The following is a 15,668-nucleotide window of genomic DNA, read 5'->3' as shown; positions in this document are numbered from 1 at the left end:
GCTAATTAAGTAGTCATGTCTTAACACTAACATCCTTTATTTAACTGGTAATGATCAGATGGAACAGCAAGCTTCAGCTATATTAAATGTCTAATAAAAGACTTGTGTATAGAGCATTTGTAATATGAAGCAGTATCCAACCTTAGAAATTATAGTTGGAAATTACACCTTAATTTCTTCAAAAAGATTTTTCTGGGGCACACAAAGGTAGTGCTAGTAAAGCAGGAGTTGTTTTGTTTACAGTCATTGTTCTTGGCTGGAAGAGGAAGATCTGAATGATTTGGAATCATTCTGGGGCTATGATCCTTTTTTTTAAGTTGTTCTGGCTAATTAACAGATTTTGCACTGATGATTAAGAAATAAAACACATTACATTAATTAGTCTTCTACCCTGAAAGACTTAGTTGAGATTCTGTTTTCAAAAGCAGAAATAAATATTGTGTTCTGATTTTAATACCTAACTTTTATTCATCCCCATTTGTCCCCCAAAATTCCAAACTAAAATCTAAATGACTGACAGGACTCATTAAAATAAATATTTTTAAAATGAAAAATTGTGCACTTAGTATACCTTGAACTCAACCTTATCAAAATCAAATTTGTAATTAAAGGTGACTAATGTTACATGGTAATCAGTTCCCTTTATTTTCAGGACAATAGTATCAAGAATAACAGTTCTGAAAAAAAAGTGTTGAGAAAGCTTCATTTAGGATATTCTAAATACATTGTGATATATTCAGTTAACAAAGGATGACCTGAGGGAATATGGGTCATTCTTAAAACCAAAATTAATGTATGGATTATTCTGTGTACTAAAATCAGACAAATGGTTGATACCCATGCTTTGCTGCTGATGTGTAGAGGATAGGAAGGAGGAGGCAGGAGAAGGCAGGATAATGAGAAGAAAAAAGAACTGCAAAGCCCAGAGAGAATGTTTGCTCTGATGGATACCTCTAAAAAACTTCCCACAGCGTAGAAGATGACACTTTTAGAACAGTCCTCCAATAGTAGTTGTATAAGAAAAATAATTTAAAAAAAAATACTTTAAGATAAAGTAATTTTTAAAAGAGATGGCTGATAAAGATAGTAGTGAATCCTTTCATTCTTATTTTCTATTTTTATTTCTTTTTGCTTGTCTTCCCACTTTTTGTAGATATGTTTCTCTTACCCAAATCTATAGAGCTAGCAAAGATGTAACAATGCAAATACAAGTGGGGATGAATTCATCCATATAGATGGAAAACATTACATAGATGATTTTTTGTACATGTGTAACAAAATACAATTTTCTGAAGGGTCTTTAACTACATTTCAACACAGACAAAAGCAGAATATGATTCCTTAGTACCATTTGAAAATCTGTCACTACAAATGTTTGAGGCTATAGATCCTGATCTAAACAGAAGTATGTCTTCATCAGCAGTTCAAAAGCTAGTTTCATTGGAACTTACTTAATCAAACAACTTGACATAGCTGATTTTACTAGCCACTGTTATTTATATTTCTGTTAATCAATGTTTAGTTTCCACCTGAAAGCAGATTTATATCATGAAGACAGAGGGAGTCAAGCCATGGTTGAGAAAGATTGTGACAGCATCATTTTCTCTGGCTAGAATTTAGTAAAAGATTGCTTAATTTTTCCAAGATCAGATGATTCTTCCTACTTATCAATCTTGCATTGACTGCCAGGAAAAGGATTCCCAAATTAAACTCCAGAAAACTCTCCAAAATGAAGTAATGAACTTGAGAGAAGTAATGGCATTTTCTCCATGTGCAGAAATTTTGCTATGTGGTATGTCTCTTTAGGTATGGTCACAACATGAAGGGATGTAAGTATATGGTAAATGTTCTGCAGCAGAGACACAGAAAAGTAGCTTGAATTAACCAGTCAATTTTAAGCTTCACATGTTTACTCTGAATTTATTACTACTACAAGGATAAACAAGATTCCTTCAAACTTCCTCTGCTTTGGCTCTTCTGCAAGACAAGATGTTTTTAAAATAAATCTGGATTAAATGGAAATTCCATTAGGAAATATTTTGAGATTTTAGACAAATCAGATGATCATTGTATAATTTGGGTATGTAATATTCACAAACGGTGCATCACAAGCTAGGAAAATACAGTAAGAGTTCTTTTTCCTATAATTCTGCTTTGACTACTCTCTTCAACCCTAGACATCTCATTATAAAAAAGAGGTTATTAAACTCTAAGAAGTTCAGCAAACAGCATAAAAATATCACGGATATGGAGAAACTGGCATAGAGGAAAAATTTAAGAAGGATAAATATGTATAAATTAGCTGTGAGAATAAGGGAGAGACAGTTACAAATCTTAATAGCAGTCAAGCTGTACTGTAAGCACCAGAGGGAAATTATTATTTTTTGAGCAGTTGGAGAATGAAAATATTTAAGCTGAGTATTAGGAAAGACTTTTTTGATAGTTAATGATATTAATCCATTAAATATTTTCCTAGCAGAATGGCACAAACTACTAAAGTTTGACTGCATAAAGCATTAGAAAATTTATTACTTGAAATTATTCTACTTTGTTAAGCATAATAGTCATATATTAGAATTAGGACTTGTCAAAGACAATGGATTTTTCCAGCACATCCTAGAGGACTTTAATATTTCTTAGTCAGAAGTTTGATAGAGATTCCAACACAGAGAAATTTTAGAGAACAAGCCATAAGAAGAATACTGAACACTTCAAACCCTACCATAAATAAGGGATGGAAGAAACAACAGAAAGTATGAGACAGTAAAGGACTTTGGAGCCATGATTGTGTCCAAGGAAATGCATCCAGATGGTTACAATGTTATGCATGCAGTTGCTTTGCTGTTGTTGAGTTTCGGATTTTATTTTTTCACCAAAAACTATAGAGAACATAGCGTAATTCAACAAATCAGACTCACTAACCTTGTGTTTTCAATTTTTTTGCCATTAATCTCACTCAGGTTTCTTCTGTCAAATTTCTTGAGAAGAAGAAACACAGGGTTTACAGCGATTATCAACTAGTATCGAAATCATAATGACACAATGATATAAGAATGTATGGGTGTCTGAATATTGAGAAAAATACAGACATGGCAGCAAGACGGGGTTTTTTTTTGGCTTGGTTTGTTTCTTTTTTAAAGAAAAATTTTATTTTAGATTGTAACCTGGGACTTAATGTCTTCTTTGCCTCAGTCTTTAATAGTCAGACCAGTTGTTTTTGGTACCCAGCCCCCTGAGCTGGAAGACAGGGACAGGGAGCAGAATGAAGCCCCCATAATCCAAGGGGAAATGGTTAGCAACCTGCTACACCACTTCGACATACATAAGTCTATGGGGCCATTGACTGGCAGTTAGCAAATCATCTTGAGTGCTATCATGTGGCACATACAGGACAACCAGGTGATCAGGCCCAGTCAGCATGGGTTTATGAGGGACACCTGTTCTATCTCTTCTTTATGGCTTTGATTTTTTTTTTTTTTTTCCTTTTCTTTCTAGGTGACATTATATCTGTTCACAGAATCAAGTTGTTTTGATATACTGTACTCTATCTGCAGATATACATTTAAAGAACACCAAAAACCTCCGTATCCTTTACTCATTTGCATTCTGTTGTTTTTCTTTGTCTGTATGTCTTAATTTTTTTTCTTACTTATTTTCTGCATCTGTTATTTATCTGTACAAAGTATTTGAGAATAATTTCAAGAAGATGCTAAACAAAATTAACATCTTATCATATCAGTAGAACTGTTTATCTTAATGATTTCCAATAACCTTATTTTCTTTACAGAAACTTATTTCTTACTTAATAGCAGGGCAGTCTGCATTTTATGCTGGCATTCCAACAGCTGAGTTACTCAGAATCTTTAAAAGATGGTCTTTAACTCAATGGATGAAAAATTCTCAGTAGGTCATTTCAGTGATGGGTGTATGCTGTCCATTTTTATAAAGAATTCAAAACAGTGCATATTTTTATATAGATAGGGTTCTCACCTGTTTTTTTCACTGTTTGTTCTGAAATATGGTTTGTTTGAAAGTCCATCATAGTTTCTTTTTTATTTCACCAGCAGTAGTTAGACACATATTGTAGCAACTGGATAACAAAGTTGGTGCACTTTCATTAGATCTCCTAATTTTCATATACTTTATAAAATGTGTGAATTCTAGAGATATTTGCACTTATCAAAGACATGCAAAGCTGTTTGTCTTTCCTTTGTGTGCATTGAAAGGAAACATTGACAGTTCTGAAATCAAAGAATGCTTTGTTTCATCTTGTTCAGTGCAACTGAAAAACCCTGTATCCTACAATGATCTGACTTTATTTAGTGTTCAGTGGAGTCGCAGTTTTAGGTGTGATCTTGGCCGTCATTTGAGTGCCACAAAACCACATTCTTCTTTGTGACTGATGCTCCTCAGCCAATTTGTAAATTCTGGGATACACTAATGTCTTGCAGTAGTTCAGGGTGCTGAAGTCTGCATTATATCACAGTAGCTGTAATCCAGCTATAGGATGACTGGATCTTAGGACAGAAGGAAGGTATGACACACATGAACCAGTGATTCTACTAAGCATTTTGTCAGCAGAGGCAGACATAGAATGGGTATGACAAACCCAAAATCAAACATAGCAGTTTGATTTGAAAATAGGGAATATTTCAATCTAGATCAGCTTGAAACAGATACTTATCTTTGCCTGTTTCTTCCTTTTTTTTTCAAATTAAGAGACATGACATTTTGCTATGTAGAGATTTTATTGAAAGGCATATAATTAAAATTTTCTAATCAATTGTAATAAATCTTTAGACAAACCATTTCAGAATGATACAAACCAGCACTGCATATGACAGTACAAATTCTTTCCTGTTCTCTAACTTCATTATGCTCTTCCATACTGTTCAAGATAGAAACAGAGAGAAACAAGGTATTTTGCTAACAGGGAGCTGAGATGGTATTGGAGATGAAATATTTTGCAGATGCTTTTAGGTTTTTTCACATCTTAGCAAGACAGAAAAATAAAAAAAGAAGAAATAGCAATCATAATAGTCTTCTCTTATTTTTTATTTTTTTTCCTTTATTCTTTTATCTTTTTTTCTTTTTCTTTTTTTCTTTTTTTACTGGGTGACTTTTTGTGTTACACTAGCTATGGCATTCTTCAGCATGTAGATTTTTTGAGTCATTGTTCTGAGAGTAGAGGGGGAGAATTACCTCCCTTGACCAGCTGGCCACACTTCTCTTTATGCAGACCAGGGTACTGGGCTGCAAGCACGCATTTGCTGGCTTATGTCCGATTTTTCATCCACCAGTATCCCAAGTCCTTCTCCACAGGCTGCTCTCAATCTATTCATCCCCCAGTCTGTACTGATACTGAGGATTGCCCTGACCCAGGTACAGGACCTTGCACTTGGCGCTATTGAACTTCATGAGGTTCACATGGGCCCATACTTAATCCTGCCAAGGTCCCTCTGGATAACATTCCCTCCAACAAGTGAATCAACTGCGCCACTCAGCCTGGTGTCATCCACAAACTTGCTGAGGGTGCACTCAATCCTGCTGTCTATGTCATTGATGAAGATATTAAATAGTATTGGTCCTGGTATGGACCGTGGAGGAACATCACTCATTACTGGTTTCCACTTGGACACTGAGCTATTGACTAACTCTTTGGACACAGCCATCCAGCCAATTCCTTATCCATCTAAAAGTCCAGGCATCAAACTAGTATTTCTCCAATTCAGAGATAAGAGTGTTGTGGAGGTCTGTATTGGCTTAAAGATGTCTAGACAGCTCTTCCCTTGTCCACTGATGCAGTCACTTCATTGTAGAAGGCCACTAGATTAGTCAGGCACTATTTCCCTTGGTGAAGCCATGTTGTCTGTCTCCAATCACCTACCTGTCTTCCATATGCTTCAACTTAACTTCCAGAATTCGTTCCATAATTTTACTAGGCATGGATGCGAGGCTGACTGGTCGGTAGTTCCCTGGGTCCTCCTTTTTACCTATTTTAAAAATGGGTGTGATATGCCCTTTTTCCAGTCACTGGGAACTTCACCTGACTGCCATGACTTTTCAAATGTGTGGCTTGGCAACTATATCAGCCAACTCCCTTAGGACTCTGGGATCCATCTTGTCCGGTCCCATGGACTTGTGTATGTTCAAGGGAACTCAGGTGGTCTTTATACTTTATACTTTATACTTTATACTTTATACTTTATACTTTATACTTTATACTTTATACTTTATACTTTATACTTTATTCTTCCCAGGATACAAGTCCCTGGTTCGTCTGCCTATGTATTTCCTTCTTACATTTTAGTTTCACTGGGAGGTCCTTACTGAGTCATGCTGGCCTCCTGCCTTCCTTGCCTGATTTCTCACATGTGGGAATTGAGAGCTCTTGTGCTCTAAGAATAATGTTCTTAAAGAGCTGCCAGCTCTGTTTAGCTCCTTTATCTGTGAGACCCGTTTCCTGGGGGTCCCATCCACTAATTCATTAAACAACTCAAAATTTGCTCTTCTAAAATTCAGTGTCCTGACTCTAGTGTTTACCTGGCCCATATCCCTCAAGAGTGTGAATTCCACCAGGTCATGATCACTTAAGCCCAGGTTGCCACCAAACTTGACCTCTTTATTTAGTGTGTTTCTAATTACCATCTGTGTTGTTAAGCAACAAGTCTAGTAACTCTTCTCCTCTGGTTGGGTGATCTATCACCTGGATTAAGAAATTATCCTCAGCACACTCCAAGAATCTCCTGGATTGCTTACAGCTTGCTGTGCCTCTTTTCCTGCAGATGTCAGGCGGATTGAAGTCTTCTAGCAGGATCAGAGTCTGTGAGCATGATGCTTCTTGTTAACAGCCTTCCCTTGGTCAAGTAGCCTGTAGTAAACACCAACCATGAAGTTTCCGTTGTTGGTTTGGCCCCTAATTTTTACCACCCATTCATCACTGTTTTTCAAAGACAGCACTGTACAGTCAATCAATTTTTTTACACAGAGGGAAACCCCCCTGCCCCTCCAACAGCCTCCAACACCTTTTACACTGGGTAGTATTTAATGATGTTAGAAAGACAAAGAATATAGTACTTGGTTTGGCTTTCCTAAAAAATCCCAAGGCAACACTTCTACTGGATGCTAACTTAACCTCTCCTTGTTTTTTGGCATTATCAGCAGGACAGTTACGGAGTGACATTTTTACTGCGTACGCCAACCCAGAAAAGATTTTGAAGTTGAAAGGCACATATATCTAATTTATAAAATTGAAAATCCCTGTTCAGCTGTGTTTATGATAAAACTGGGGAGTGATCTGAGAGATGACCAAGCCCCTAGGATGCGATTCCACACTGCACAGGGTGATGCACTCTTCTCTAGTTCAGTGTAGACTTATCTGTGGCAGAAACTCAGGCATAAAGACAGGAGGAGCAGTGGTTCCCTCTAACACCCTTTATCTACAGCACTAAATTCTCTACAGACAACAACAGTCTTACAGTCTTCCTTCTTTCCCTCCTTCCTTCCTTTCTTCCTTCCTTCTTTCCTTTCTCCCTTCCTCTCTTCCTTGCTCTCTCTCTTGCTCTCTTTCTGTCTCTTTCTCTTTCTCTTTCTTTCTTTAGTTTCTTAGAGTTATATCTCTGCTTAGATCTGTGGTAGTGTGGATGTGACTGAACAGCCCAGCAACTCTTTTACTTGGATCTGACCCAGACCAAAATCCAGGCATTGCACTTGACTCAGAGCACACCTGATACACCTAGGTAAGACAGAACACTTCAGAAAATACAATGATGACTGTCACATTTGTATAAAACACAGACAGAAGAAGAAAATATCTTTTTATTTTTAAAAGAATAAAGTGTATTAGAGAACTGCAGAGTAGGAAGTCTCACTTCAGTTTCTATTTTTGCCTAAGAGGTTTCAAATCTACTTCTTCAGAAAATGATTTAGCCACCAGACCATAACCTGTTGGGCAGGAGTATGGTCCATCATTCTGGGTGATCATTTGCAACCATCAGGAAGAAATTCAGCATTCAGAAGGCGGGGAGAAAGAAAGAGAGAGAATGTGATGAGATAGCATTGACTTGCTGCCTGATGGATACAATATTTCTCCTGAGAAATTTTAACCCTGTCAAACTGAGAGTGGAATTTAGGCTAAGTTTGCCATCTCCTTGGAGAAAGCTTTCGTATGAAATTGCAAATTATATTACTAAAAGCTCCAATTAGAGTGAGTTAAGGAATGGTTTCTTGATACTGACTGGATTTAGGTATAAACTATTCACTCTATTCCCCCTCCATGGGTAGATGCCTGAGCATTGCATAGTTCCTGACATAGATGTCAAGGCCTATTCCTGAACCCAGTCCAATAAAATCTAGTATATTACATAGCACTTCCTACATGTCAGAGTAGAATGATGGTGATAAAACACTCAACACATTGTCCCAAGTTAACCAGCCCATGCTTATTTGTTCCCACCTGCTGGTTTATCTCTCTCCTATGAGGCTTGTGATATTTGCTGACAGGAAAGTTTTATAATATCCCCAGACAAGTAGTCCTCTTCTGAAGCCTAACTGATGAATTACTAGAAGCATTGGCAGACTTATAGGGACTTGAAAAAGGGTAACCCTCTGCTTGCAAGTCAGTTGTAGGAGTTAATCGGTATTTATTGCTGCCTACAACTTCAGTAGTAGTTTATTTACCCATAAAGCTTCATGCATACAGAGAACAATCTCTTCCATAGATCTGAAATGCTTATGAATTTCTGAAAAAGATCGGGGAGGAATGATAAAATTCTTTTAGGTCATCGATTTTGCTAATTGCCCTCTGTGCTTACATGTAGAGGAAGATTGATATTTTTGCCAATCAAGAATATTGGGTTAATCCCTGGAGCTGTATTTAAACAGAATGATAGTTTGACCTGTGGCCCATCATCTCAGAGAGAGGGAGTGATGACAAAATTCATTCAATTATTTAGTTTCCTGATATGCTCTCTGGGACTGACATATAACAAAGGTTACATAAAAAGAAAGAGTAGCAGAATTTATTTCTTTGTTAAGCAAAATTAGTTTGATGTGATTATCATTTCAGGGTCTTTTTGTTCACAACTTGCCTAAATATAGATTGATATTTAATTGGTAAGTAAAACAACTGCATAAATTAATTTCATTTACATTTTAATCTAGAAAAAAGCTGTGTGAGTATATTCTATACATAATAAGTAGTGTTACTTCCAAATAACAAGAGGCCCAGCATTTTCCATTGTGGGACTGATTTTAATTTGTTTCAAATGTTGTTAAGCAAAAGGAGGATGGAGGTTTTCCAACAGAAATTGTAGCGATTGAAAGAAAAAGGCTTGATCAAAGTATACTGTTTTGCCTTATCAACAGTTTTGCTGAACTTCACTTCTAAAAGTACTGATGGCTCTGTAAGTAAGTATCTGAAGTAAGAGCAAGAATCTGAAACTGACACAGAAGTGCAGAGGTGCAATTCTTTATTCTTATGCAGAGTCCACTCTTATCTGCTCAGTTCAGAAATCTCAGTTCAGAAACAAATAAACAAAAAACAAAAAAACACTGACCAAACCAGCTTTTATGTATCAAACTTAATTTTCTTTAGCAGCTCAAATCTCTTTAGATATCTTCTTTTGCAGTACTATTTTGACTGAACATGTTCCATCCCAAAGGACCATTAAACCAAGGAATGCAGAGCTGATGCCTTCTAACAGAAGTGTTGCTGGTACCTGGAACATGGTGTCCTTTGTGTATTCACAAATGGACTCTTTCTCCTGTTCATGCATCTCCTTTTCCTGTTCTGTTGCTAACCCAGGCATGAAAAAAATTAGGCCTACTGATCTACTAGGCAGATCTTTTCTGTAAAGTGGAAAACAGTAAGTATACGTCTAAGTGCAAAGGGTCCAAGACACCTTACTTCTACTTGAGATGTGCCATGCATCAGCTCACATGTTTGAATTCTGACACACTGAAGACACTTTGGAGTTACTGCACTTCCACACAAATTTAACAGGAGAGGAGTGTGAGAGAAAAGAAAAAACTGAGAACAATTCGCTGCTGACACAGCCTGGAGAGATTGAAACAAAAAATATTAGTGAGGTATTTGCTGGACAAGAGGACTTGATGCAGAGGCTTACAGCAGGCTATGCCTTTGAGGTGAAAGCAGGAGAGATTGGACTACACTTAATTGGCAACTGGCTGGCTTGAAAGTTTGCCAAGTAATTCAGAAGGGTGCTATGGGAGCACAGAGAAAGAAAAGAAGAGCAAACTGAGCTGAAGGAAAAAGTGATAAAGGCTTTCTTGGACTTGTTAGCATAATTACAGGCTGCTTCTTATGCTTATTGACCATACCTTGAGCAGGGAATAGACAAATGAAGTCTCTGAACAGGAAAAGTAACTTCTCTAGGAAAAGTAATGAGCAAGCAAATTACTTCAGGTGTCCAGATGACCATATGGCCAGTACTGGAGTTGTTGTCAATTTCTCTAGCAAGTCTTATGCACCCATATAGCATTTCTGTCCAAAATACAACATGTACTTATCATTCATTTTCCTTCAAGATGGATTTTCAGAAGTCATAGGCAGTTTTACATGCAAATTAAAATAAAAAAAAAAGAAAATCTGTCTGTCTGGGTATAGATTGAAAATACATTCATGCTTAACAAAAGACAATTATTAGCTAGCTGAATAGAAATGGAAATTGAATATAAACTGAAACAGAAGTGTTAGAGACATTGAAAGGAGTATGAACTGATAAAGATGGTTTTATTCATTACTACATTCATTTTCTAAAACAGCAACAAGAAGGAGAAGACACTGGATAATATCTTTAATAAGGGCAAACTTAAAATAGGTTATGAAAGACAGAGTTTTCATTAGGTACTCAAGAAGCCTATAAGTGACTAACTAAAGCTGCAGAAGTGAAAACAAAACAGTGAGTATTTCACATTTACATATGTAATGTTCCTCATTATTTATCCAAAAAGCTTTAGGGAAAGGGAAGGGTAACTTTGGTGAATCAGTGTCATTATGTTTTGAGAGGCTGATTTGAGGAAATTATATGCATACTTAAGAACTCGTTTCCACAAGCTGTAAGAAAACTATGAGCACCATCATTTTCAGAAAAAACTTCTGAACTCATTTCTGCAGCTGAACTTTCTCTTGATAAACTAGCCTAACAAACGACTTCTAATATGCTTATGCTACCCCTCTTCACCAAGGAAACCTGCAAACAATCTGTGACCTATTAACTCTATTTCTCAGACCATTGGGAACACTGAAAAAGAGAAAAAAGTCCAGATATATCCTAAGTAAAGGAACTTGAATGCTCATTTGAAAAGGGAGAAATAGATGCTGGCATTAAAATACTCCTTCCAGCTACATACAGATATTTTTACTGTCTAGAATGAAAAAATAATAAAAAGTAAATTACTGTGGGCTTTCAGACTAATTATAGCCACTCTGAATTTGTTTTTCTATTCCTAACCCTAATGTTCCCTTTACTACTTGCTCTTTAATCCACATAAATATGAAATTCTAACTGCATTCATGTTGAACAATGGTTTTGTAAAAAAAACTCACTCTATTATGTTTGCTAACTTTGGTCTCCAGAGTAAATGTACCCATATTTACCCCATATAGGGGTGCAATGGAGAATTTTATCATCAGCAGTCTAATAGGCTTATCCTGAAATTCTTCTCTTTTTAGTGTGTAGGTGATACCTCACCCACCACTAAAAAGTTAGTGTGTGCTGAGAGAATCTTGGTCCACACCCTGGAAAGTTTTTGCAGCACTGACTAGGTACTGTCCTAGATACTGTCAAGGCAGGCCCAAAACAATGGACAAAGATGATAGCAGGTGATGAAGAACCTGAGGTCTGCCTGCTAGCCAGGTTTATTAGCTCTCCTGACAACACACCAAGGGCAGCCATAGACATAAAATTTACAAAACATCATTTCCTTTGAACTGGTAGCCACATAACCCTGACTGATACAACAGCATCATACCTATTTGAAAAGAAAGTCCAATTCTCTAAACTTTGTTTAGCCACAATTTCACTTACAAATGTAGTCCCTATAAAGGAAGTATAGTGACTTTTCAAACTTAGTACCATACTGTAATTTTTGGATAAACATGCTTTCAGAGCTGCACAGTTATGAAAATTGGAATGACCCTCTTTGGCTTCTGATATGACACGACTTCAAAGTTTTAGCACATAATGTCAAGAAGGCATTATGATTTACTCAGGAAAAAGTAGGAAAAGATTTACTCAGGAAAAGACTCATGCTGTCATGAGCTGTCAGGGTTTGAATAAGTTTTGGTTGCATCTGTAGTAATAGAATATGGATATTTTCTTTTTTACAAATAATTACATATTATACAGACTTAAAGTGATATGAAATAAACTTTTCTGCTACAAAATTAGACAGAGTATCTTGAATTTGTCACTCTATATTTTCCAGCCATTTGTGTCTGAACTGATAGGCAGTTCTTAGCATGTTTCTAAACTACTCTGTTAAAGATAGCATTCCATCCATCCCTGAACATATGTATACCTTTCCAAGGATCTCTGCTTAGTCATCAGTATACCTCTTCGCACAGGTAGCATGTTATTCAGGATCAGACTCTAAAACCTTCAGCACCACCACTGAAAAAGAGTGAAAATGTTTGAAGTTTTGCACTTCACTAGTTGAAGCCTTGAAAGAGATGGCAATGAAACAAAAACTCTGCTTCAGAAAGCTAATAATGTGCTTATCTTTAGGCAAGTAAGAAAGGAAGAACATCACATAGAAGTTTCTCATTTTAATTGTTTAGATTTAGCACATCTCTTCTCAGAACTCTTATTAATTTATATATCTATTTCATATACATGAAAGGTTCCGTTGTTGAGAGCTATTAGTAGAAGACAACCTAAAGGATGTAGAGTGGTTTCTGGAGCAATTGCTAAAAGAGGATATCATAGAAACATAGAATCATAGAATTGTTTAGGTTGGAAAGGACCTTTAAGATCATCAAGTCCAACCATTACCCTAGAACTGCCAAGTCTACCACTTAACCATGTCCCTAAGCACTACATCTACATATCTTTTAAAGACCTCCAGGGATGGGGATTCAACCACTTCCTTGGGCAGCCCATTCCAGTGCCTGACTATTCTTTCAGTGAAGAATTTTTTCCTAATATCCAACCTAAACCTGCCCTGGTGCAACTTGAGGCCATTTCCTCTTGTCCTATTGCTTCTTACTTATCATTAGCTTCTGTATATATTTAGTACACCTTTGAACATATACTCAGTATACAATCAGTATACATTAGCTTCAGTATACAAACATTTAATATCTCCTTTGAAAATATCATTGTACTTTACAAGCTGTTTAGCAAGTATATTTGTGTGTATGAAGAAAGTCAGAAAAGTTTAAAAATAGCTTTTACGAACTTTTATTAGACAGCATCTGTTTATTTCAAGTGCCGACCCTAGAAAGGTGTTTCCTCTGAAATGTGAATATTTCAGAGAAAATGTTACCAACTTGTATCCTTAAGAAGCTCTCTCATTCCCAGATTTTTTTTTATTTTTGAAGAAAGCATAAGAGTGCCAAAGGGTTTTCACTTTGGCATATTGGTTTTGCAGAAGCCAACAGAAGTAACAATAGGTTTAAAAATACAATCCCAACCCATCTGGTTATGTGAGATAATTTAAGATTTTCATTAAATTTTTATTAGCATTATGACAACTGACTCAATATCAGGAGCCTACCTGGCAAACTTATGAATTTTACCAGAGCATTTAAAGTAACCACAGTCTATTGTTTCTACAACAAACCACAGCAACCACAGTTTCATTCTACCTCAGATTACTTATTTCTTCAATAACCCGGAAGGATTATATTTGTATTGCATAACTACACCTCAGCCTTATTGTGATATTTGATTTTATATTGTTAAGTAGCTTCTACTTTCCCAGTGTCAGGTGGACTTTTTTTGTTGTTTTGTTTTTTGGGGGTTTTTGGGTTTGTCGTGGTTTAACTCCAGCCAGCAACTAAGCACTAGACAGCCACTCGCTCACTCCCTCCTGGTGCGATGGGGCAGACAATTGGAAGAGTAAAAGTGAGAAAACTCATGGGTTGAGATAAAGACAATTTAATAAGCAAAGAAAAAGCCATATGCACAAGCAAAGCAAAGCAAGGAATTCATTCACTACTGCTCATCGGCAGGCAGGTGTTCAGCCATACCCAGGAAAGCAGGGCTCCATCACACGTAACGGTTACGTGGGAAGACAAATGCCATCACGCCGAATGTTCCCCCCTTCTTTCTTCTTCCCTCACCTTATATACTGAGCATGATGTCATACGGTATGGAATAGCCCTTTGGCCAGTCTGGGTCAGCTGTCCTGGCTACGCTCCCTCCCACATTCTTGTGCATCTGGCAGAGCACAGGAAGCTGAAAAGTCCTCGACTAGTGTAAACTCTGCTCTGCAAGAACCAAAACATCAGTGTGTCATCAATAGTATTCTCATGCTAAATCCAAAACACAGCAGTATGCCAGCTACTAAGAAGAAAATTAACTCTATACCAGCTGAAACCAGGACACTTTTTTGTTGGTTTTTTTAGTGGTTGGTTTTTTGGTTTTTGTTTTTGTTGTTTTGGTTTTTTTTTAAGAGAAGAGTTCAAGGAAGTTCTGTTCAAAGATCTGATTCCAGATCTGATGCTTAGCAAAGCATTTGGATATCTCAGTGGAACTGAGAACATTTAATTCTGAAGTAAAAATTGAGAACAGCTTTATACTTTACGTCCTTGGATATTTCTCAAATACAGAGAAGTTTTCAAGACATGTGAGTTGAATATTTTCTTGCCACTTTTGTTTCCCTACCAAACTGTATTATTGCCACTCTTTTATCTAAATATATCCATGCTTATTTCATTTATTTTCTTGCTCCCTCAGTCAGGTGGCAGGAATTTGATCACATTAGGTAGTCCAAGTGAAAAACAGATCAAAATTCTTTTGCTACTTATAACTCAAAGTGAAAACTTGACTCTCATCAGGAATACATGTCTGTTAGAAAAGACTGTTGATCAAGGTCGACTAATAGTAGATGTATGTTTGAGGTTTGGGCAATGATCAAACATTTGGTTAAAATAGCTAAAGAATGTCCACTTTTAAATTTTGGAGTTGTTTGTGCGCATAAACATAAATTACTACAAGTAAGTTCCAAGTTTTTCTGTAGTCTTTAAAGAACGATAAGCTCCTCAGAGCTCCTTCATGGAAGGAAGAAAAAGAGAACTTTGTTTAACGGTAGCTATTTCTGTTGTGGTGGACATTAATTCTCATTAGCTGCATTTTGTCCTGACATTTGGGAAATACTATTGAGCTTTGAAGGTGTAAGGCACCTGTCATTTAGCTAGTAGAGGAGAATGCTCCTTTCCCAGTTCTGCTGCCTGATATTTCATGGGTATATGTGTATGCTCAGTCCATTTATATTCCTCTGAGACAAATATATGGCATTTGAACTAAAGTGAAAGTGTGACTATGCTTAGGGAGGGAAGAAAAATATAGGCATCTGCATAAGCTGAAGATAAGGGTTAGTTTCTCCCCTGAGGTTACAAGAAAGTTGCCCTTGTCTTAACTCCACAGATGCTCAAGGGCCTGGGATCATTTCTAAACGAATTATTAGTCTGACTTACTATA

This window comes from Platalea leucorodia, assembly GCF_965183815.1.
Source record: "Platalea leucorodia genome assembly, chromosome: Z".
Classification (NCBI taxonomy): Eukaryota; Metazoa; Chordata; class Aves; order Pelecaniformes; family Threskiornithidae; genus Platalea; species Platalea leucorodia.
The sequence above is the reverse complement of the archived record's forward strand: the minus strand, read 5'-3'. Positions refer to the sequence as shown.